The 24,774-nt window shown below is 39.5% G+C and overlaps 1 protein-coding gene across 3 annotated transcripts in view; it reads right to left on the reverse strand.

Moving 5' to 3' along the window:
- bmpr1ba (bone morphogenetic protein receptor, type IBa) overlaps positions 1-24,774 on the reverse strand; it is a 69,267-nt gene that overhangs the window by 32,476 nt on the left and 12,017 nt on the right. The window contains exons 2-3 of one of the 3 annotated variants that reach the window (XM_086314511.1): positions 17,929-17,969; positions 12,741-12,797 (exon numbers count right to left, since the gene is read on the reverse strand). The exons of 1 other annotated variant lie outside the window; for it this stretch is intronic. The gene's annotated coding sequence lies outside the window, so the exon portion shown is untranslated. The remainder of the gene's footprint in view (positions 1-12,740; positions 12,798-17,928; positions 17,970-24,774) is intronic. One more of the 3 variants, XM_086314510.1, reaches the window with a different exon arrangement.

Consider the following 24,774-nt stretch of genomic DNA (forward strand, 5'->3'; position numbering starts at 1 on the left):
ATCCAAAACAACAAGCATGCCGGCAACAACTCCACACTCTCCTCACATTTTAGTTACAGCTTAATTATTGTAGTGAAACAGCAATCCTTGTCAGCAGTACAAACATGTTAACCTATTTTATATAAGGCACTGTGCACGTGTCTTGTGCCATTTTTATTTTTCTTTCTCTTACTGCCAAGGAGGCAGATTTCACAATTGGTCTTCAGCAGTACTTTTCTCTTTCACATTTTTCTTTTGGACATTGACTGCTTTTTCACTTATTTTCAGTGTATGTCTAACCCGAGGGATAAATCAGTATTGTGCCTAATAGCCAAAGTTGTTGTTAACTTGTAAATGTTTAGCTTCTTTGTTATTGGTAACATGTTACTAGGAATCTTTAAAAAATGCCAAACAATACTGTTTGGTAGCCATAAAAGATGATTTTTGTGCCAACAAAGTACTATTAGCTGAGAACTAGGCACATCTAGGCATACCACAGTGTGCAGTGTGTCTTTAAAAAAAAAAATTTGGAGGAAAAAAATTGGAGGACAAAAGAAGCCATATGTAAAACATGGTGGAGGCTCCATCATGGTCTGGAGCCGTTTTTAACATCTTGTCAAATTCAATCATAAATGCAGGAAAGTACCATCTGATTTTTGATCTGGAAAGCATCTGTTTGGCAATGGCTTTATTTTTCAGCATAACAATGATCGCAAACATACTGCCAATGCAGAGAAAAGGCAAAATGGCTTCCCCAGACCCCGGGACTAAACATCACTGAAGCGCTGTGGGATTGTTTTGACAAAACGCGTAACAAAAGGCATCACAAATCTAAAGAAAAGATTGGGAAGACTTGGTGCTGCTGCCTCATATATTGTATTTTCATGTGTGTTTGCACATGGTTCAATAAATCACTGCACCTGTTTCCAGTTTTCCAAATAAACTAAAACAAATAATGCTATTCCAAGACTTTTGCACAGTACACTAAATTCAAAAGCCTTTATGAGAGAGAGGCATAGCATGGAAACTTTCAACAGCAGTTCAATCAGCTATAGAGAACACATGTGCCTGTTGCTATTGCAACTACATTGCAATAGCTATCAACCAAGGGAAGATAGCGTCTTCGGGTATGTATGACATAATCTAAATTCTTTAACTTTCTTAGTTTTATTTCCCTTTGTCATAAATATAGTAATACTTTCCATGATTCCAAAAACACTCATTTAAAAACACAGGGATCTAGTGTTTATAATTACCCTGTAGAACTAACCTGGTTTTGCCCAGATTATGTAGGAGTTTAGGCTAATAAAAGAGCTACACGTGGTTCTTTGGCTAACGACAACTGTTTTCTCCAGCCAAGAATAGCATAGCCCAATAAAACCTTTCAGCCTCTGTGGCTGGTCCTATTCACCGTTGTTTTCTCCTACTCCCCCTCTCTTCCAGCCTTGCATATACTTATACCTGCCAGAAGAGAAGAGAAGAGTCCCATATTAGTGGTTGTTTAGGGCCAAACAGAGCATAGTGACACCAGGGGCAGGGGGCTAACCTACAAACTGCCTGTGACCCCGACACCTGCACGAACACAGGGACACATACTGATATAAAAGCACGTACACCGGTCCAGACACACACACACAAACGCACTTATTCACAGATCACTGCTTATGACACCCGCTTCTCTAGGCCTGCCAAAAGGCCACCATTTGACCACCTGATAATACCGTCTGCTAGGCAAAGCACTAATGCTGTGTAATCACTCTTCCTCACAGACTTTACCAAACAATTAGATACATGCTGCCAGCGATTCAAAATAGTTTTTTTACTGAAGACTTCAAAGGAAAGCAATGAGAGCAAGTTCAGAGGTCAGGGCTAGAATGTAGGGAGAAAAGACTTTTGATTAAAGACTCTTTTTGATTAAAAGAGGCACTGAATAGAGAAAGCAGGATAAAAGAAGAAAGATAAAGAAAAAGAACATGGAAGCAGCTAATGATGTTATGAATGAATGGGAATTTATTGCCAAAGCATTCAGTGGCAAAGCTTGAACCAGCTTTAAACTTTTATGATTTTCTCTTATCTGTTAAGTGTGATTAATCGACCAAATTATGATTGAATTTAGCAATCTAAATCGAGCATGACCAATTCATTTGAATCCAGTAAAAATCTAATAGAAACAATGCTGGCAGTTACTCGGGCAACTAGCAACACTTTTGTTTTTAAGGGATTTTAAACTAAGTATTCTGGAGTTATTTTGGTTAGAGATTATTGTTATTTTATACCAGCACTTGGAGCTCATTCACAGCATTGATATATCAATACCAATGCTGTGAATGTCAGCTTACTACTAAAAATTGGTTTGGCAAATGTACTTTAAAAGTAGGATGGCCCTTTTTTCAAATGCTATATGCTGCGTATATGCAGTGGCTTTGCTGATATTATGAACAGGCACATACTGGTGTCCTATGCCTGCTGAGGTTAAGGTGTGTGTGCAGTGAGCTCAGTGAAGCAAATTGCTTGAAGATCAAAAATTCCCTGCAACAGTTGCAGGGCTACCCATCTTATATTCTGTTTCTAAATACCAAAAGGTATAAAAATTAGATGCCGACTTCTTTGACAGAGCTGGTCTGAGCAACTGAAGTAAACTCAACCGATTTTGATTTACAGTTTGCAAGAATAAGGTGCCAGGCAGTATTTTTCTGTGAATCCTGGCTTATCTCTCACAGAAGTATGGCTTATGATTTGAATGCTAACGAAGTTAGACAGGAAGCAAGGACAAGGGGACACAGTGTTGGGCAGGGGTTGAGTCAGATGATGGAGGTGGTGGGAGCAAAGCTGGTGTCGGAAGGGTGGTGGTGGGGCATGAGGGTCTGCTTGGGGTGAGAGGCGCAGTGGGATAAGAGCGTGGGGAGTTCATGCCCCTGAAAGGCCCTTTTCGCACTGCATAAACAAAGAGATTACAGTGAGAAGGGGCTCAGTGCCGCTAACAAGCAGTGCTGCCACACACACTCGTTTAAACTCGTGCACACACAGTCACATCCTCATAGGAATCATACACGCATGCATGCACGCACACACACACACACACACACACACACACACACACACACACACACACACAAACAAGGACAAGCTCATGCAAACTAATGTGCACTCACAAACACAGCATCAACTCAATAAACCTACGCACACAAATAACAAGAAGCATCACAACATAGTGGCGCCACCTGTCTCCTCTTCACCAATTAATGAGCTCCCAGCTCCCGGGATGCTACAACGGGGTGGCAATTAGCAGCAAAAAAAAAAAAAGGAAGAAGGAGAAGAAGAAGAAGAAGAAGGGGGGAGTCATAAATGAGGGAGACAAACAGACGATGGGGAAAGGGGTTGAGAGGGTAAGGGAGGAAGGGGCTGAATCAGCTAGAAACAGTCAAAGTAAAGAAAAGGGACAGAGTGAGAAACACAGAGGACAGGTGATGTGTCCATGTAACTACTTTGCCTCATTCCTTCTGTCATTCAGTCACGCTTTGTTTCCCATTACTCTCTCTTAAATGCATGCACACATACACATTCTTTGTTCGCTACTGCCTGATAACAGGCAGTCATTCATACCAACTCATGACCTCTGACCCTTGAACCTTTAGGTCTAAATACAGAACTGAGGGACCAGTCACGCATTTGCTGACGGTGACATCTGATACAGAAATGCACACACATAAATCAACAAAAGTTACGGTAAAAAATGTACAAATTTAAAATTCCATTGGAACAGTCTTATATGCAGCATCAATGATTAAATGAACTAGTGAATGATTGAATCATTAGATCATATGTAGATACAGAAATGACTTTAACGCTATAGGGCTAATTGGATATCCTGCATTATACTGCGTGACTTCGCTTTCAATTTATCAAATTTGCAAGTTAAAATAATAAAATGGATGTCAGCTAGAAGACACATTTTTTTCCAGTTTTTAGAGACACAGATGGCTAAAACTCTATATGTAAAATATCAAATTATATCAGTATTAAAAACTTACACTTCGCCTGCTAATAATACTACCATCCCTACTATTATAGCTACAAACAACAATAACAACAACAGCTACTTTTACTTTCTTTAAAAAAAATTTGCATTTGATATTTCAGTGTGTGAAGAAGTGTGGATTATTAAAATGGTGACTTTACCATATGTTGAGAAACTTTGTAAATTAAAAAATCAAAATCTAGTGGCCAATTTCGCAGTAAACTAATACACCCTGGCAGCTGCCAAAGCATTGATCATTTACACGTTTGTCTTTGAAACACACATACGTCGATGATCTACAACATAAGCGTGACAAGCAATTACTTACTTCCATACAAAACTTAAAATTTACTGAGTTCATTTTTATTTGTGAAATATTTTGCATCCGAATGTTAGTTACATTCAAAATCCATTATGCGCTACACAAAAGGGAAGCAGACACACAAAGCACAGAGACAAACATTCATTTGCATCTCCCCCATCTCTATCCATCTCCAGCCATGTCCACTGGCACACATATTAGGCAGGTGTGGGGTCAGTGTTAGGGTCAGAAGCCTCGGTCCAGCTCCCAAATATAGTGCTTCCACTATTCAAGGATCCGTAAGTTCAGCGCAGCTTCTCGTATGACCACCATGGGCCCTTTATGTGTGGGGAAAAAAGCAAAAATACCTAACACACAAAACAAGCATTCATCAATTCAGCACAAGTATTTACGCTCATGGACTACATTTATACATGTAGGTCAATCAGTGGTCATGGACGAAGTACAAAGAACATTATGACAACAGTGTGTGTTACACAGTCTGCCCCATCTACCTGCCAGCTATCAGAAAACATGAATGCTAATGTCTGCTAGCCTCTGTTCCCCAAACCTTGACCCACACCTACTTTTCTTCATGTTTCTGTTCTTCTTTCTCCCTCGCCTTTGCTGACCTCTACCCCATAGTTTGTAAAAGAGGACCTATTCTGTGAATGAAACATAACACTGCCACTCTGACCTCCAAGAATGGCCTTTGCACTCCAAACTAGTGACTTTAACACATAGAAACATGCTCATCACGAGTGGGGGTCTATTTGTTGCACACAGAGCCTGTAAAATATTTGTTTTTGCCTTTGGTGGCTGTGCAGTGAGAGTATGCGTTTCCACATATGTCACGCATACTAGAGAGAGAATTCACCACTTTGACACAATGAAAAACACTTAGCTTGATTTGTTGCCATAGTGAAGTGAACAGCTTTTGACTAAAGGTGATCTAATGTTATTAGTATTACTATCCGTTTGCTCAAATCAGTTTTGTAACTGATTGACAGTGCTGCATGGGTGAAAGACATTGAAAGGGAGCACAAAATCCTAAATATTACTGCAGAAAAGAATCTGATCTGAAGATCAATCACACATCTGTTCAGCAAATGGCAGAGACAGCTTCTCTTGTTATGTGCTTATAAATAACAGAGCTTTTCAGCTACAGATAAGTAACGCATGTGTTTAAAGAGGGTACAGCTGGAGAGGCCTTTTAGAAACCTAGACTTGAGTTTATGATGAAGTCAGACTAAAGTGTATTTATGTTATTAGAAAATCTACAATCCCATATCCAATCAAGTTGGGACAATGTGTAAAATGTAAATAAAAGAAGAGTGCAATGAGTTATGAGTATGAGTAATAACCACAAAATATATCAAATGTTTAAATTGAGAAATTCTACTATTTTATGAAAAATATTTTATTATTTTAATTTAAATGGCAGTAGCACCTCTCACAACAACATGGCTTTGCAGTAAAAGCATCGATGTGCTGAACTGGTCTGCCAGCACTTCAGGCCTTTCACAAACTGAAAACCTTTGGTGCATCATGAAACATGAATATAACCATGACCAAATAGAAATGATGTATAGCTCGAATCCTATATCGGTCAGGAATGGGACAGGCTACGCAGTGGTAAGCATGGCCCGGCCCCAAATTTCTTAGGATGTGTTGTTGCATCAAATTCAAATTCATTTTCTCAGTTTTCCCATGTGCTGCTTTGTACAGATGTAAATTAACTTTTTAACCTAGTTTAGTACTTTTGTGGGGGGGGTTTGATATGTTTTCTGTGATGATTGGTCCGCCAGCACCTCCGCACCTGGCACACAATGCAGCCAACCCCTACAGCTCCTCCTGCAGGTGGTGGGCCTGCAGGACGATGGGCCCATTTCCCTTTTTCGGGCTGTGCCCGTCTGGGCACCATGGACTAAGGCATCCCCAGGCCTGGCTCCTGAGTGGGGCCCTGGGAACCATATTCTGGGCAGGGTGAACTGTACCCTTGATGTTCTACTCATAGGGGTCTTCTGAATCACTCTTTGTCTGCTCCTTCACCCAAGACCAATTTGACATGGGAGACCCTACCAGGGGGCAAAAGCCCGCAGACAACATAGCCCCTGGGGTGCCTTGAACACACAGACCCCTCCACCATGATAAGATAGCGATTCGCAGAGGTGTTTCTGTGTTCTATTGGGGAAAAAATATGGATTTCATGACCTTTGCAAATCATTTAATTGTGTTTTTTACCATTTTGCAAATGCCGTTATATAATATTGTATAACTTAAAGGTCGGAACCCTGTCTGCGGAAGTGGATACATGAGTTCAATAACAGAATCACTACTGTATAGTATTATATAGCTTATAGTATTGATGACTGTGGAGGCCATCTGAGTCAAGTGAAATCACCATCATGAGTCAAGAAACTAGTCTGATATGATGCTCTGTTTGAACTTCAGCAGGTTGTCGTCACCGTGTCTACAGGTCCAATTGCATTAAGTGGTTGTCATGGAACCGGCTGACTAGATGTTTGCATTAACAAGCAGTTGAACAAGTGTGCCTAACAAAGTTTGTAGTGAGTGTAAGTTGTACCATGCTCTGGCATGTGCGTGCATATACCAACATATGGGTGAATGTGTTGTCTGCATGTTACACTAAATCAGGTGTAGAGCACAATCAGTTCACAAACCTAATCACTTTGTGTTTACACCATGACAATGAGGTGTCAAGCGTTCAGCCAACTCAGATCAAATTCCTCACTAGGTTTAGAGTCACCACCTCTTACGGCATTACATTGTTGTAGTTCTTGCTGCTGTGGTCTGTCTTAATCATTTTCCCTTGTACGTTAAAAAAGATATCTATGTGTAGTGTGTGTGTCTGTGAGTAGGTGAGCTGTTGCAACATTATTGGTTATTCTAGAAGATCGGCCTGTGACATTTAATAACAAGCTGCTGTCTTTTCATCTAAAATACCAAGTGATCCAGCTCAGTATCAGGTGCAGGGAATAGATGAAGCCCTGAACTAGCCCGACTTCACATACACAACCACACATGCACATAATGGCTCTACTTTGGTCTTCAACAATGCCACATTTGTCTAACAGCTGATCTCCACATGATAAGACAATATATTAGGCAGAACATCCCCCGACACACACACACACACACACACACACACACACACACACACACACACACACACACACACACACACACACACACACACACACAAGTCTACAGATGGCTATCATATTTACATAATCATCAGTTGTGGGTGAGACTGTCACGATCTGTGTGGTGTTCCCAGTGGTATTTGAAGCAATTATTCTTTGATGGGCCTGTGTACACAAACACACAAACACAGTGTATATAAATACACTAAAAGACAGTTAAGAAAATGGGGTGGAAACAAGCACAAACACAAACTGAAATCACCTCTCACAGACTGATCCCCCGGTGACAAAGCAGTCACACGCACACACGTAAAACACACGCACAACCTGACCCCACTACCCCTCCCTACGGTGTAGAGAAATTACTGCCACCTGAAGCGGAACCCCCCGTCCATCATGGGAGGCCCACAAAGCCCCACAGGTGTCCTTTAACATGTCCAACAGTCCCCTCCTCCCCCCCAGCTCTCCATGTGTCCATTCATCTGGCTGCAGTGGAAGACATCAAAACAAAACATCCCTGGGGGGAAAACCTCAAAGCTAAACATGCACATGAATTGCTCTCTGGTGAATGCACAGCTTGGTGCTTCCAACACTGTGACAAGACAATCAGTCTATTAAATGTAGATCTCGCAAGTAGAATGTTTAGGCTACGCCCACACTAATGCGTTTTCGTTTGAAATCACTGAAATCAGACGAAAACGCCGTTTAAAAATCTATCCGGGCTAGTGTGGACGTAGCCTTAGTCAGAACAGCAGTTTCCCTGTCAGATCTTTTCTTTTGCACCTTTTTTTTTTTAAATGATATGCTGCACAGTTTAACTACAGTATTCTTACTTTGTTTACTTCTAATCTCTAATCATCTCTGGTGTCTGTGTGTATTTGATCTGTAGCCAGTAACCAAAGCACAAAACCCCACATCTTGACCAGATTTGTAGCGTGAAGATGAACACGGCGAGTTATAAGCAACAGGTGGAAATCACTCCAAACCACAATGTGTTTCTGAACATTTTGTCTGGCTGTGGTTTAAAGAAATGTCACTAAATAAAACTAAATTTGCTTAAAATGGAGTTAAATAGAGCAATCACCATTTTGCGCTAAATAGCATTGAAGTGAAAAGTACAGAAGAACCGGCCAGGTCCAGTCACTCTACATTACCAGGCAGCGGGCTGACGATACGCATGGCACCAAACAAATGTTAAATCATTGTCAAAGCTTTCTCTGCACTAAAGTTGTGTGTGGGTATCTACTGCCAAAAGCTAAAAGAAATAATAATAATATTTAAAAGAAAAAAAACTCCATGGGAACATACAGTCTTAAGACAACAGCTGTGCAGATATTGTGCACAGGTAATGAGACAGGCAGGCAGGGATGAAGCAGCGATTGCCAGAGACAGAAACACAGACAGGGAGGCAGTCAGTTTTAGAATAAACACCGGAGCTCTCAGTGTCGCCCAGGAAGAAATTCTTTTCTTTGATGTCACGCCACGTGACCTTGCAGCAGTCTGAGGAATTGAAGCACTGTCCAAACAAATGTCAACACAGCTAACACCCTCAAGGTCAACGTGCGTGTGCCTTCAGTCTAAATTTTTGGTGTGTGCATGCTGAGAAGATGGTGGGGGAGGGACATGTACCCAAAGGCTTGTGGACTTGGACTTATTGATCTATATGTTTAAAATTTACAGATGGTATTTTAGAGAAATAAGGCTTTTACTTTACTTTTAGTTTACTTACATTATGCTTTTAGTTGTATTTATTTGTGTCCACTCACTCTTCTTTTTTTCTTGTGCATCCTTTTTTATAGCTCCAGCAAACTGCTTTTATGAATTATCAGTTGGTTTTGAAGCCAAGAATCTATAGCTGGAAATAATGTTGAGTTTCTATGTATTCAGTAAATGCTAGACTACAACAAGCTAGCTACTACTAGCATAAAACACCAAACTGCCTACTGAGATGTCAGTGATTGAGCTGTATTAGTTATTGTGCACGTCCAAAGTGTAGGTTGGGTTTTTAGATGGAATAAGAATTTTAAAAAGCAATATCTGCATCTGCATCTGTTTTTATGTTTTTATCTTCACTGCTTACACTTTTCTGTTACTTACATTTATTAAATGTTGATGGCAATTTAAAAGTAGGGGGTTTTTTTGAGTATAAAGTGAATGGCAATGTATTATACTATAATTTTAAATAAATCTGAGTATTTCCACATTCTGTGACATGCATGTAATACCATTGTGTCGCTATATATGTTAATAATTTAAAATGCATTAAAACATTAAGCATTTAGTGATAGATTTTATTTATATATTTTGCTTTTATTTTGTCAGATCAGGTCAGGCCATAATTTAAATAATCACACATTTTTGCACTAAAAACTCATTATAGTATTAGACTAGCTTATTACCTTAAATGAGTGATATAACTAACTTATGCTTACAAATGCTTTAAGAAAAACAGAAACACCTTCTTTTGTCACCGGAGAACACGATACATGTAAGTGTGCTTTCTGTTTTGGCTCATCACAGATGAATGACTCCAGAAACCACAATGGTACTGCTACACTTTGAATACAACCCTCTCACTGCTAGTAAACAGTGGTGTCCCATTGCAGTAGTTTATTTAGGAGTCTGTTCTAACCCAAACAGGATTATGTCAAAATCCACTGCTCCCTCTTTTAGATCACTAAGTACTTTCTGCTGCCGCTATTGAACACTGTGCTGATGGAGCAAATGAACACCTGTTTGTGGAAAATAAAGCAACAGGGAAGCAAAGAGAATGAAAAGGGAAAAGTGTGGCAGTCAGAAAAACATTTCCAGAAACCTTTCAAGAAAAGCACTTAAGATCTGTCAGATAAAACTTAGGTTGAGCCTGTGAAACCTTAAAATATTTACTGAACACTTGAAACTTTAGAATGCACATTCGCCATCTTTAACATGGGAGAACTTGGTTTTGCTTTGTTTTTGGTGAATGCAAGATTTAGTCAGTTATACTAAGGGAAACAGAAGAATTTCAGCTGAATAGAAATGCTTCCTGGGTCTTGTTATAAGCCACTATATCATGACTTGAAATACACACTAGTACATTCTTCCCAGTGGCTGCACGTTGGGAACCCTGGAGCTATACTCAGAAAATACAGGCAATCTAAAGGCCCCAGTGTTACAAATCACTATTAACACTCACATACGAGGCAATTTGCTTCTAACATTCAGTTTCATCTGCTAAGGTCACCAATGTCAGCTCACTATTTTTATAGTTACCATTCTAGAGAAATAATTGGAAGAAAAGTATTTATCAGTTGAAGAGCTTATTGCACACAGTCTGGCTGGTATCTACAACAAAAGCACAACAGACGCCATTGGAGTGAGATGTAATGGAAAAGCACCAGGAAGCTTTTTTTTCTTCATCTAGAAGTTCATGACCTCACCAATGGTTATTTCCCTCTTCATTTACACTTATGTACTTCACACACACACACACACACACACACACACACACACACACACACACACACACTTGCTGGTGTCTCCAATCTGCAGCGTGTACCTCAGGGTAGAGCCCTGCTATGGTGTAAGATGCTGTTGCCAGCACACCTGTGTGTATATGTGGGTTCACTTTTCTGTCCCTGCAGTTGTGAGTGTGTCAGGTTGTAGGTGTGCACATGAAAACATCTCCTCATGTTACAGCAGTAATGGCTCTGCTAAAACATGTGTCTCCCACTCAGTGGTTCCAGGCTGCTGTGTAATACAGGCCCTGCAACTGACTCCACTGAAGGCTCGACACCTTCCTTAAAAAGGAGCTAACCTACTAATCAAATGAGTTTGAGCACTCTGGTTAGACATTTAACATTTAAATACTGCATGACATGGATTTGGAAACATGACATCTACAGCATTAGACATCAGTCATAACCACTAGAGTCAAAAGCCTTCAGTTGTTTTGTTTATATTCATCCTCACATGTCTACTAATTCAGTTAGACTAAATCATCGTTTCCATCTACAACAGTTCATATTTGGCAGCATGGAATTGTTCTGGTCCCCCTCTGCTCTTCCAAACACATGCAAGAGAAGGCAACAGTAAGATACCCCCCGCAGAACACAACAAGCATCACTGGCAACGGATATGTCACTAATAACCCAGGGTTGCAAAAAGGCTTGCACATGTGCGGCAACTGTAGGCAGGATTAAGCGACATACATAGTCTGCCTTTTGTACGCAAGATTTGCACAGAAGGGTATAAGCTAAGCGGCCACTTGATGTGGGTTTGCAATGACATCAGATGCTATCAGCTGATCTACCAGGACAGTGGCAGACTGCCTTTGAGTTTGTAGTCTATCTATAACAGAATGTTCATTTTTGTCAGTCTGGGTCCATGATTAATATAATTCATAAAAACAAGAAGCTAACAGAGGTCAACGGCAGAGACTTCAGATGAGAATTTCATTTCACTGTATATACATAACCAGGACTACCGTGTTTTGTTGCATTACCAGCTGCTTCTAATTTAGGTCTGTATTTTTATATATCAACTCAGTCATGTATATGTTGATAGCATAAAGTATCAGTAACAATCAACTATGTACATGGTCTCCTTATCCTTTGTTGCACACTTTCACACCATCTTGTGTGATAGATAAGTCATCTGTATCTTGTAGTGTGGCCAGAACAACACAAAAAAAAAAAAAAAAGGTTTTGACTTAATACCATTTTGCCTTCAGTTGTTTAGTGTTTATATTCATCCTCACATATCTACTAATTCAGTTAGACTAAATCATTCCTCCTTGTATGTGGCCAGGACAGCCTATAGACGCACTCGTATCTCTCTCCATTTTTACCAGCAGCAGTTTGTAGGTCTGCCTGCCACATTCACCAAAACAGAAATCTGAATGTATCTGAACCTCAGGGGCCACCTGACAGAAAGCTTTTTTGATAGCAACCTTGCTGAGGTTACCACTGCACTGGATATTTGGTTTGATTCAATTTCCTAATAGACTAGCAAGTGATTATGTAAACAAGAGGGGAGCTTGTGAACCTTGAGTAAGATGTTTTGGGTCAAGCTTAATGTAGAGCTATTTATGAAGGACATGTTATCACTATCTTTGTGTTGCCCTAGGCAAACTTTGAATTTCAGACAAACATGAAACCGTGTCCATTTACTGCCGTCCTTTTTAGGCATGTCCACTAGATACATTGTGGGTTATTTTAGTCAGAACAGTTTACTCCAGTTTTAAATCTTTGTATTTCCAGAAAAATCCTAGTGATATGAATGATTTTTCTCTTACCAGCACTTGTAAGCCAACTTTTGTTGGTAGGGAGGGCTGATCACACTTCTACAATCCCTGTGTGCACACAAACGAAACACAAATAAATCAGTCTTCACTTTACAAAAGCATATTTAAAGGCACTTAAAATTTTAGCATTTAGTTTTTTGTAATCCAGACAGCCAAATATGCCAAGGACAGCACCATTTTAAGACATCTAGGAACTGAAGGGTGTGGATGTACAGAATCTCACCTGTAAAGATGGAAAATTAAGCTCAAATAAAAATCCTTTATATAAACATAACACATGGGTGTTTCTATTTCTTCATCTCTAAGAAAAACACAGCCTCAAAAAACGGTAATTTAAACTGGATTCATTTCACACGGCGTCCATTTTTATTACCCCCCTATAAACCATTCCAGCCTTATGGTTACAGAGAGAAACAGGGTGTGCACGTGTGTGTGTGCAGAGAGAGAGACAGTATACAGCTTACTCTGTGCATCTGTGGCCTTTTCTACATACGGTATCCCCCACAGTCAGAACAACCACTTGACAAAGAGGTCACTTCACGTTAGGTGTTAAAAAGGCCAGACTGCTCATAAATCAAAGCTTCTACAAACTTAAATGCATTTCTCAAGCAAGCAGTGGAAAAAGTTTGAAATTCACTCCAATAAAGGTTAATGACAAAGATAAAGATGCAGGTATTTGCTGTGGGTCAAAAATATTAAGAATGAAGATAAAGTCTACCTTTAAGCTTTCTAGCCTTGTCATGGCTTAAGCCTTATCCAGATTAAAATAAAGTGTATTTTCAAATATACCTTTAAAGATGCCACACCAAATTTCTTATTATAATTATTATTGTGACAAATAAACCATGTGTTTGTTTGCAGAGCCAAGAGACAGAAGATAACGAATAGTAATGATCACTGCATCGATAAAATATGACTACCGTAATTGTCGGGCTATAAGCCGCTACTTTTTGCACAAGCTTTGAACCCTGCGGCTTTTAGTCAGGTGCGGCTTTTCTATGGATTGTCCATGATTTTTGTGATATCGTAAGACGATTTGTTTTGTTTGTTCCGCTGTTGTACGGCACTACGTTGCCTGGCGGAAGGATCGGGGTTCAAGAGTGGTATGTTAGTCACATGTCCGTCCGCCAGGCAACGTAGTGCCGTACGAAGTAGCGCGAAAAACAAACTTCAAAGTAGTGCTACGCGTTCAGCGGGAGTCGTGGATGATGAGCGGCGATAAACTTGCGAAAAGCAAGTTATGCCCAACTCCACCGGTGGATTCTGACAGCGTGGAAAAGTGTGAAAACATCCATGATCACCAACGGATTTTGAAGGGCTGGACTGCTGCATGATGGAGAGGAGAACACCGCCACGGCCCTTCTGAGGGTGTTCGACTCTGACACTGACAACGAGGATTTCTTTGGTTTTGAAAGTGACAACGAAGGAGAGAAGCGGAGAGTGGATGACGAAGCCATCCTGAGCCTGTTTGTATCCGACACTGGAGGAGAGGACTTTGGTGGTTTTAGTGCGCAGGAAGAAGAGAAAGATGGTGGTGAATGACTGACTTTTCTTTTTGTCAAAGCTGTGTCACTGCACCTGAGCCTAAAAGGTAGTCCGAATCTATTTTTCTGGTGTGCTGTAGGCTACTGTTATGTACTACATGTGCAAATATGTACCCATAACTTGTTTTTCAAAATATTAATAAAAGGGGTGTGTCTCCAAACAGCCATCTCTTTCCTGACAATTCCCTTTGTGCATATTCTCTTACATATGATAAGTCAACATTGAAACACCTGCGGCTTTTAGTCAGGTGCAGCTAATGTATGTACAAAACAGGATTTTCCCCTGATTTTAGCTTGTGCGGCTAATATTCAGGTGCGCTTTGTAGTCCGGGAAATACGGTACTTAACCCAAGCCCAGGCTCGACTTCAAGAGACAGAGATTTATGGAGTAAAAATTAATTGGGTAGACTCATATTTTGGCAGCTGTTCTCTCTAAAGACAGACAGCATTTGTTTAAAACAGGCTGAGCTGAGACTGGATATCGGCTTAGGGCAAAACCAAATAAAATGAGAATATCTGTACAAGTTGGACCAAGGACGTCTTTGTTTACACCATATTTTATCAAATAAAATAATTATATCTGTTTCGGCTTGACATGACCTGAACAGTGAAGGAAAATAACTCATAGCATGACATGGCCACTTTCCAACCTCTTGAAAAATGTCAGCATTAATATTACGATGTGAGGATCCAGTGTGAGGAAAATATCTTCAGAGAGCCTCTGATGTGAGGTATGTGAAAAGCAGAAAATGCCACTGTGGGTGTCAGTTTGCAGTTCAGCCTTCAGGTATCAAAAAGCAGGCGTGTTATGGCGAGGGCCAGGCTGTGTGCCAGACGGTTGTTTCTAAAAAGGATCAGTGAGGAGGATTACTGCTCAAATCCCTTCTTTGAGTTCCTACAAACTGTTATTTCACTCTCTGCTTTACAATAGGCAATGAAAACACTGACAGGTAGGGTGACTTGAGAATGGCAGCACCAGAAACGCGCATGAATGCAGACAGATGGCATCTCAGCTGTTTACTTCACTTTTTTCCTAAAATGTTCCACAAAAGTTTTACTGAAAAGCATGTTTTCCCATCCACTTAAAACGTGAGACATAAGAAAAAGATGTGACTGTGTAACTGTGAACGTGGTGCAATCGAATTGCAGCATATTTATGTTGGAACTGATATAAAGCCATAAATAAAAAAGGGTGAGGTACATGCCTCATGTTCAGACAAATTCAGCTGACGTATATACCTCAGGTTTGCATGCCATGATAATCATCACAATATTCAGCATTTCAAAGAACTTTACTCATTAAAAAAGACTAAAGCAGTCGTGTGAAAAACTGAAACATTGTGTCTTATCATAATGCCACAATCTTCCCAGGAGTGGACGTCCCACCAAATTCGCCCCACCTTGAGATTATGAAATATTTAGACACATTAACAAAAAAAAAAAATAACCAAAACGAACTCTTCAGACTTCAATTAGCATGCTAAGCATTAAAGTTCATTCAGTGTGGCTTGTTTGACAGGATAGCCAGAAGAAAGCTTCTTCTTTTTCTAAAAAAGAACAACACACTGGCTTAGGTTTGCAAAGTTGATTTTAAACAAACCATTTTTGCGCTGTCTGTTAAGTGGACAAAGGACAGATGACACCGAAGTGGAGATGTCTGACTATGCACAGTCCAATGTTTGACAAAAAACCCCAAACCAAAACAAAAACAACACAGTGTATCAGCACAAACATCTCATACCAACTCTCAAGCACGATGGAGGAACAGTGGAGATTTGGGTTTCTTTTGAAGCCACAGGACCTGGGCAACTTGCAGTTATCAGGCTGGTCACAAACTTCTCTAATATGAAAGTATTATCTATATTGTCTATACCAAAGAGGCCATCTGTCTAAAAGCAACAGCACAGCAGCAAATCTATGACAGAATGACTGAAAAAGAAAAGAATCAAGCTGCTGCGATGATCGAGTCAGAGTCCAGACCTCAATTTGACCTAAATGCTCATACTGGATGTGAAGGGAGCCTTGCCTGTCTGAAAACCTCAGTGAACTGAAACAATGATGTGGGTAAAGATTCCTCCACAATGATGTGACAGACTGAAAGTCCTACAAAAAAAAAATGTTTATTTCAAGTTGTTGAGGATGTTTCTACAAGCTATTGTAAATTTTAGGGTGCACTTCATTTTTGAGTGCTCTGAAAACGTTATTTTCCATAGGACTGTATATAGACGTAAACTTCTCTGCAGACCTGCTGCTTATTTTTGAGTAAACTATAGCATTGATGCTGAAATAAATCAATTCTATTATGGAAAAAAATGCATTTATAGTATTGTGGCCAGTATCCAATTCTAAAATTGTCATAAAATCTATTCCAATCTGAAACCATTAAACATACCACCCACACTCCAACATCGGCAGAGCTTAACAGTGCGGCCACAGAGAATTTAGTAAAACCTAAAAAGCCATTAAAAGAAAACACATGATCAAATTTATGTGAGTCCATAAATAGTCAAATTTCTGAACAGAAGATTTATTCATACTTTTGGCTAATGTGGCAATCACTCAGCAAGCCTGGCCATTTAACCCTAAAGTCACACATTACTGCTGAGAGGCACTTCTGTTGGCTGGTTTCTTTCTCTCTCATATACAGACATTTACATTTTGCTCTGTATTTTCTGTAACCTAGCTAGTATGGAAACTATCAATTCATTTATTAGCCATAAAGGCATTAAAAAGCGACGCTTGGGAACGAGACAGAACTTATAAATGCCAATTTTTTTCAAGTAATTTTCAAACTAGACTCAGTGGAAAGTCGGAGATTTAGTGAGTAGGCGATCAAAGTGATACTATGGAGGACAGACTATTTTACCCAGCTAGAAAACAGATCTTACACACAGACAGATTTGCATGCCACTTTAAAGTTGCTCTGTATCAATGCACATAACTCTTTAAATCCAAAGAGTTATGTGAAGTGCAACACAATGTCAAGGATGTTCATATTTTTTGTTTCTTCTTCTTTTTTTTAAATTCTTTGATGAAAAGCATTCTCAAGATCCGTTTATGAGACAATAGCAATATCAGCGCCAAACATGGAGCTTTAATTTTCTTGGGCAAGCCAACTCCAATAAAATCCAAGCAGCCATATTTTGCAACTCGACCTCAGCTGAACTATCTCCCCTTCAAACAAAAATTTTAAAATGTACTGTTTCCATATCTCTATAACATGTTATTACTGAAAATATTTATACTTCTTCTGGCAGATGACAGTCTGACATTGACTGACAGGATTTACCTTTATTCTTCAATAAAGTGTAGACCACCTTGCTTGCAACACATGCCAGAAACTGTAGAGTGTGTTTGTATAAGTTTGACTGACACATTCACTATGGCAACTGACGTGATTTGTTTCCCCAGAAAACACCCCCAGAGGTGCGAAGTACAGTATAGAGCCGTGAACAGGTTAGACCTGTGTGTCTGCAGATGCATGCGTATGTGTGAGAAGGTCACTGCAAATTGAATTTTAGGAGGTGTCTGAGATACAGAACAGCAGTTTGAAGGATATGACTCATTACTGCCTCAATAGACCCCTCAGTGTTTAGCCGCAACTTAGAGAAGCAAGGGAAAAAAAATCTACTTACCAGCCAGGTTACCAAATCTTTCCCACCTGTTAGCTCTGAAACTTTTTAAAAAAAATTTTCATTTCAACATTGTGAGGCAAAAAGATGTCGTATGGAAAGGCAACTTTAAAAATAAAATGCATCAAATTCACTGTCTATTATGATTAAGTGCATTTTTTTCAGTACATAACATGAACAGCTGAGTCTATTTGGATAATTAAATTGTCCCACTTATAGTTTTACAACCAGATTCGTGACTTTTTCCAGGACAGATGGTTTAAATGTCAGATGGGTTGTGCGCCATAGACTAACCAGTCTCTCTGTGGAAGTCTTTAAAACAATTAGGAACATTATTCCGAATCCATACCAAATCCCATGAGGGAGACATCTGTGTGATCACAAATGATTTTTGCAGCAGAACATAGAGCCAGAGTGAAAACAAATGTCTTCAGCAAGAAGAACAGCGCAACAACAGACTGTATAACACTGATCAACCTAATCAAGTCAGAATTCCAAAAAGGAAAATGACTTCAAATCTGTCCAGAGAGCCTGAGAACGGTTAAACTCAGACTTAACTTTTGTGATCTCATCTCATCTCTGATCTACTGTAGGCTGGATATATGATTACCTACATGGAAATTGCTTTTTTAGAAATAAAACCCAAAGCTTTGAAATATTTACAACAGCAAGCAGGTTAAAGTTGGGAAAAAAAAAAACAGAGGCTGATATTCAGTATTGTCAGAAAAATCTTGATGTTTACAGATGTTTGCCTTTGAAAGTTAACTCACTGTTTAAAATCAACTTTGAGCATTTAGAGGTTTTTTTAGCTCTTGTACTCACACCCTGCTATTCTAACGTCATCTGACAAAGGAAAAAGATGAGAAATTATTTTCCAGTATCACAGAATGTTTTTCAGAGCTTTTATCCATTTCTCTCATTTTCCATGTGTTCTTCCATGGAAACCCTGTTTTTATTTTAAGCTGGTGCCTTGCTAAAAGAGCTGTGATGTGGGGCTTTTACTTGCAAAACAATGACTTAAAGATCCAAACTGTTAAAAATTCAGCAACAGCATCATCCTGCTGGTAAATCTTATCAGACGTCACTTCTCTTTTTGTCTTCCCTATGCCTCTTTAAACACAACAAAAACAACAACCACAGTGATGTACAACACCACAGTGCACCCACTGCAAAATAAATACATTCACTGCTGAGTTCAAAATGCCCATAGTGACTCTAGGCTATGCCGACTGGGTCAATTGATTTTAAAAGAATTTTAAGCTCTAGAACCAAGTATTTTTAAGATTAGTTTAAAGAAAATGCCCTGCTTTACTCCTGCTACCAATGTTTTGGCTTATTTCCACATAATATAAAATAACTTGCTTTTCAATATCTCTGTTTGGATGTCTTACTGTAATATACAAACATCTTATGTGTGTCCCCAAACAGATTTTGAGCCACCAAATTTGGCACACACGCGCATCTTCAGCCCCTGGAGGTTCTTATCTATATCAAAAAATATAATGATGTCATCATTTAACCTAGCAACCACCAACCAATGGGCTATAGTGACCCACTTGTAACATTTACGCAGCTATAACACCCCATGAAAACATTGCATCTTTTTTTTTTATTTCACAGCATTAATGTCTAATTTACATCTCCACATCTCATATTATCATGTCATCACGTTCCCTACCAACATCCTTACAATTGAATAAAATTTAATTTAATTCATTTTGTTTTTTTCAGATAGTGCCAAATAACAACAACAGTCGACCCAACGATTATAATAAAATGATATTGATAAAGACTGTAACATGGGAGTGTAGTACTTTATCCAATATGAGATCCATTCCCATAAAGCCATCGTGCTAGAATGTGAAAAAGAACAGACACACTGTGACAGTGTCTAATGCTTAACTTTGCTGTTTTTGCTGAACCTTCTACATATGTTTACAAGTATACAACAATGTGTTATGGGCAGGGTTAGAAGACGTACTAAGAAAAAACAGACACACAAGAAGACAGAAAAACAACACTGAGAGGTAAGAAGAGGGGCACAGTAAGCAGAAACACGCAAAACTAATTCATAAGGGATGAAAGCCAATCTTGCAGGAGAGCCACTTTACCTTGAGAAGGCCTTGTGGCAACAAAGAGCACCCACAGCCTCCAGATTATCCTTAATTTCCTGCAGCAGAAGGCCTGGCTATGGCAAGTTTTCATTGCTTAATTACATACATTTGCACAGGGTCAGAGAAAGGTTTGGAATGAGTTCCTGGGACCCTGCATGGCACAGCAGCATCCCTGCCAAAAGGGATATGAAAAAGCCCAACAGAAATCTCTGTGAAAAACAATACAGTGCTGTTGATTTTCATACTGTACAAGTAAGATATGTAAAGTCATGTGTTAGCCTGATATATATTGACCACTTTGCATGTTTATATAGATTGTTATAGTGATGGAAGGTTTCTAAGAGAGAAAAATACAGACCAGCATAATGCAAAGCAGAGAAAATGATCCCAAATCTAGTCTACAAACTTCTTGGAAGTGCAACAAAGATTGTGGACATTTCTGAGTAACATGCTACTACGTAGGCATTTTAATTATTTAAGTCAGTCATTCAAAGCATTCATTGTTTTACCAGCTGTGTGTTACAGTTTCTATTTAGATTTTATTTGACATCCATCACCTGCCTCTGTTAAGTTTACATTCACCCAAAGGAACCTCTCACATTTGTATGTGCCAGTCTGAGCTTATTAAACCTTAAAACAGAAGTTTGGTCAAACTGATTGTTTTACTTTACATGTGTGCATTCCTTATTTCTAAACCATTTTTGTTCAGATGTCAAACAACATATGTAGCTAAGTCAAGTTCCTGGCACCGAAGCGTTTCTTATAGAACTAAATATCACTGACAAAGTAAACACTACACGAGTCAAGTATGAACAGGTGTCGCTCAAATAAACGACTTTATAAATGGCATATTGTACACAATAATGTAAAGTATCACTAGCATCTCGAGATTTTTTCAGTTCTAGTACTGACAGTGAAAGCAACTTCCTTAACACTGTTTTACATTTCAGAAAAACACACAAAGCAGGAAGAGCAGGTCTTTAAATCCACACTTTACAAGCACATTAACAAAGTAATACTCTTTTTTTAAATTACACTGGCAGAAGAGAGAATGATTCCTAATGTGTTGCATCAGCCAGAAAGGAGACTGTCTAATGTCTCTGTAATGTCTGAGTAAGAAACCATTCTAGCTGGCTGTCATGAGTCCGCTTACTTCTACATTTCTAAATCACAGGCCATGTTTGAGGTTGAGGAACGATTGGCAAATGTTTGCCTGAAAAGTTCTCACGCCAGTTTCCAGAGGTGGGACCAAGTCATTGTTTTGCAAGTCTCAAGTAAGTCTCAAGTCTTTATCCTCAAGTCTCAAGTGAAGTCTCAAGTAATGTCAGGCAAGTCCGAGTCGAGTCTCAAGTCACTGGTGTAAAAGTCCGAGTCAAGTCACAAGTCTTAAACTTTGAATTTCAAGTCCTTTCGAGTCTTTAAAAAACCCCGAAAAAAAGCATGTTGCAGTTATATGCTAAATGTAAATATTAGACCATGTAATTTTAAAATCTGTGTTTTTCTCAACACATGACAAAATAGTGAACTTAGAAAATATACACAAATTGTGAAATTGCACCTCTATAAAATGCAGCTCAATTAAACCTAGCTCCAAGAATAATTTTCACCGACAGTTCTGAGATAAGCTGCATGTTATTCTTGGATGCGGTTGTAGGACCAGCTTTAAAATCGCATGACAAAAATATCATACATATAAAAAAAAAACTGTATCACCAACGTAGCCTGGACAACATTTGCTAGTTAGATGAAGTCAGCTATCTCATCGTAGCATATTTATATGCATATTTATAATTATACGGTTCTTGGAGTGAGTGCACACACTCATGAAGTTTAGTAACTTCAGGTCACTGCAACAAGCCCAGGTACAGTTTACCGACGGATGGGTACAGGACCTTGAAATGCACCGTGTAGAACGAAAGACCATCGTACGTATCATAAGTTTACCAGTCTCACAAATAGTCGTCATAAATACACATTCGTTAACCGTTTATTAATAGGACCTTTGAGCTCAACGGTAATTAATCAGTAGTGGAAATAATTTCTGGTACCCATCACAGAAATGTAGCAGTGACAATAATATTGTATGCTGTAATCGTACTGGGCAATTAGTGATACAAAAACCTGTTTTATCCTGTGAATAAAAGTATATGTTTTTGTCAATGTACCATAATAACAGAGGCGAAACGCAATATTGTGTCAGGACAATTCACTATTTATGCACAATAAATAAAGGAGCATAGCGCGACAATTTCTGTTCAGCGCCAGACTTGCTTGTAACCTATATCACCAATTATGTTATGAAAATGACGTATTAACTACTAAAAAACACTGACCTTCGTGTAAATGCTTGGAGCAGACTAACCTGTGAGCTGGAGTGTTCTGGGACGTTATATTTGATCTTTGAATGGCTGAAATCCAGGCCATCCGTCGCGTCTTTGTTACTTCGGAAACATGGCTCGAACAATTTCTCTTCAACGTCGTAATCCAATAACAACCGATCTCTTTACCCGTCGGCTTCCCGTGGCTGTCATGCGACCGGCTATTGCAGTTAATAATACAACAGCTTCTTGACATTTTTGTGTTTCTTTTTATCGCTGTGTGACTGATTTCAATTGAAAGCCTGCGTGCGCTAGTACCTCTTGCCACGAGTTCCCAGAATCCTTTGCGGTTTTACCCCTGAATGACATCACATTTTCAATCTCTATATAATATGCATGTTAAGTTTTATATTTGGGGTGAAATATCAAGTCTTTTCAAGTAAACCGGTTCAAGTCCAATTCAAGTCCCAGGTCATTGGTGTAAAAGTCCAAGTCAAGTCACAAGTCTTAGAACATTTTTTCAAGTCAAGTCTAAAGTCATAAAATTAATGACTCGAGTCTGACTCGAGTCCAAGTCATGTGACTCGAGTCCACACCTCTGCCAGTTTCTAAAAGTCATCCTTTAACCTCTCAAAATGATCTTAAGTTTCAGATTTCCTGCCCGTCATATCCTATTACAGTTTAATAACTGCAGGGAGCAGCCTTTGAAGAAAAAATATCTGACTCTGAGTTTCAGTATGAGTGACAACACTGTCATGATTTTTTTTTTGTCAATTGTTTGTTAACGAATTAAACTCAAGTAGTAATCCAACACAAATATTTAAAATTTCACCTTCAAAAGAAAAAAACAACAACACTAATTTGTCATATGAAATTGCCCACTAATTCATACATATCATATTACCTGTGTTCCACATCAGACCTTCTTAGACAACAAAGGACAGTCATATTGGGTGGATTTTGCTGCCCTACCGCCACCTCGCATCCAGGTGGCCGCAGACCTTGTAAATGGCTCCAGACGCATGGACTCTGTCCACCATCTGAAAATGATTAGGACTTTGCTTCGCTGAATACTGCTACAGCCTGCGGACTCAATTGCTGCAACACATTTTCATATGCAAAGAAACCAAACATGCCACCCAAACATTCCTCCATCCTTGCCGGGGATGTAAATCAGGAGCAAGCAACAGCATTCAGTTGCGTTTCTGAGCAAGGACAGGGGCTTGCACTGTGCTACAGAGCAGATGACCATTAGACAAGCAGCCTAGAAAATTTAAAGTAGAAAGTCACACCAAATGATTTTAGTTTACTGACTTTTGATATTTGTGTTATACATAGTTAAGTTACAGCAATGTGTGTGTGCACAGTATAAAGTTAAAACATATATTGTATGCATATACTACGTTATTGTCCATTACCTTAAGAATTTTCTTGCTTTGCCATTTGTCTTCATCTTTATTTCTCTTTTTTCCTCTCTCACTCACACAGTCTCTTTCCTCCGTCCCTCTCCTCCACCCTGACATCTGATAGTGATTACAGCACAGCCTAAAAACACAACGCTCTAAACTCTCCATTATTGAGCGACTTTGTATCACTGACATAATTTGTTCATCTGCATGTACAATTAACGGACACATGCACAGGCCCCTTTAGGTTTATCCCCTACAAAAAGACGCTCAGGCACACGAACATGGTAACACGCACGCACGCACGCACACACGCACACACCTTAATCATGCAATTGCATGCACTCTCTAACTCCTTCCACCCTTATAAACCCGTTTCAAGCACGACCCTCATCCTGTCCTACCCCATGTCCCCACCCCCCTCCATCCCTCAGCCAGTCCCCTGGAACAGAACAGTCACGGCTGTGTGCACTGTTGATTAGCTAGAACCTGAACCTGGGGGAAACACTGGAAAGCTCAGTGTGCTTTATTGTGTTTCTCTTTCGGACAAAGGCAGTCTCTGACAACTTGGCTTTCCCCCGTCCTATTACCTTATCTTTTACTAATGTAACCCTAACATTAAGGCAACTTTCATTCCTACTAAGAGTCATTTTTCTTTAACACAGTGTGGCCAAGATTTAGTGGAGAAAGGTAGAGATGAACAGAGCTGAGCTTCCAAGATTTGAGCCCTGGTGGAACAAGTGTGGATGTGTACAGCGGTCTCGGGTTGTAATTTTGGAGTGTTATGTGGTGACTTTTGGGCACGCAGGCAAGGGTGTGTGCATGAGGTTATTTGTTATGGCTAATTCCTTAATCCCACAACATGTGCCTGAAACCTGCAACAGATGCCTCTAAGGCGAAACTTGCAAGCGCACACAAGCATGCACACACACTTGCCGCACACACACCCACACATGCACAGAGAAGAAAACACATTGCATTGCTATCATTACTAGAAGCCCTGTGCAGAAT

The sequence above is a fragment of the Aulonocara sp. 'chitande type north' Nkhata Bay genome, linkage group LG12 (genome assembly GCF_057382095.1).
Source record: "Aulonocara sp. 'chitande type north' Nkhata Bay isolate Kocher_YH1m ecotype deep benthic linkage group LG12, A_spYH_male_GT1.1, whole genome shotgun sequence".
NCBI classification, from domain to species: domain Eukaryota; kingdom Metazoa; phylum Chordata; class Actinopteri; order Cichliformes; family Cichlidae; genus Aulonocara; species Aulonocara sp. 'chitande type north' Nkhata Bay.